The sequence below is a fragment of the Pygoscelis adeliae genome, unplaced genomic scaffold, assembly GCF_000699105.1.
Source record: "Pygoscelis adeliae isolate BGI_AS28 unplaced genomic scaffold, ASM69910v1 Scaffold403, whole genome shotgun sequence".
NCBI lineage: Eukaryota > Metazoa > Chordata > Aves > Sphenisciformes > Spheniscidae > Pygoscelis > Pygoscelis adeliae.
The window spans coordinates 1,317,820-1,319,255 of record NW_008824466.1 but is presented as its reverse complement, the minus strand read 5'-3'; positions in this window follow the sequence as shown (position 1 = coordinate 1,319,255).

Here is a 1,436-nt window from a genome sequence, read left to right as displayed (position 1 = left end):
CATCCCTGGCAAGGGCCTATGGCCCAGCACTGGTGGCAACCCAGCCCTGTCCTGCTGGGGGGGGTGAGGATAGGGCTGTGCTCATGGCTGGGTGAGACCAGTGTGGGCTGGGGGGGATGCTGTGCCCATGGCGGGTGTCATGCCTGCAGGGATGCCATATCCGTGGAGATGCTGTGCCCCCGGGGATGCCGTGCCTGTGGGGAAGCTGTGCCCATGGGGGTCGCCAAGCCCATTTGGATGCCGTGCCTGTGGGGATGCTGTGCCTACAGGATTGCCATGTCTGTGGATATTCTACACCTGCAGGGATGCTGCGCTCGTTGGGGTGCTGTGCCCATGGAGATGCTGTGACCATGGTGGTGCCGTGCCCATTTGGATGCTGTGCCTGTGGGATTGCCACGCCCGCGGGAGTGCCGTGCTCATTTGGATGTCATGCCCATGGGGAGGCCATGGTCACTGAGGGGCCGTGCCCGCAAGGATGCCACGCCCGTGGTGGTGCCGTGCCCATTGGGATGCTGGCGCTGCATGAGGTCTGCCAGTCCCGGGGTGATCAGTGTGACCATCAGCCGGAACTGCAACCTGGACCTGTCGGGCAGTGAATACAACCCCTGCTACTCCTTCCACTGCTTCCACTCCAAAAGGACTTTGGCTTCCCCCGGCTACAACTACAGGTGATGGCCCTGTCCCTGCTGTGGCCCTGCTGCCCTGCGTCCTTCTCCAGCCCTGTCCCACCATCACCACAGCACCCACTGGTCTCCTCTGAGGATGCTCCTCAGTGGGGGGGCATCACCCTGGAGTGCTCCAGCCTCGGGCCAGCCCAGCCCATCCCTCAGGTACTGCCAGAGCTGGAAAGGGCCACGGTGGGATAACGCTTGATCTGCCTGAGACCATCCGAGTCCCCCCCAGCTCTGAGTGACCTGCTGCCCCCATGAGGAGTTGTGCCCGTGGACGGGTGGGACGTGTTCTACAGCCACCTGCCACCGCTGCCAGTCCCAGGCCTGTCAATAAACCCCAGTGCTCAGCATCCCTGCCTGGGGCTGCAAACTGCAGGTGAAATGGAGGGGACATGGGTGTCACAGCTGGTGGCTGTGTCCCCATCCTCGAGCCCTGCAGTGCCATGGTGGGGATGTGCACATCCCTCAGCCGTGGTGGGGAGCTGGAGGGACCTAGGGCTGCTTGCCCTGCTGCAGGGATGTGGGAACAGGACAGGGTCCCCCCAGTCCCCTATGGGCACCATCCCTGCCCACAGGCTGCCTGCAGAACCTGACACAGGCAGGGGCCTGCTGGGATAGGCAAGAGCATGCTGCTGGGCTCCCCTGCCTTGATTTGGGTGGCATTGCCCCCCCCAGAGGGCAGTGCTACTGCGAGAGGAGGTCACCCCTGACTGCACCGTGTCATCGTCCGGGGAGCAGAGCCAAGCCCCCAGGAACAGGAGGGTC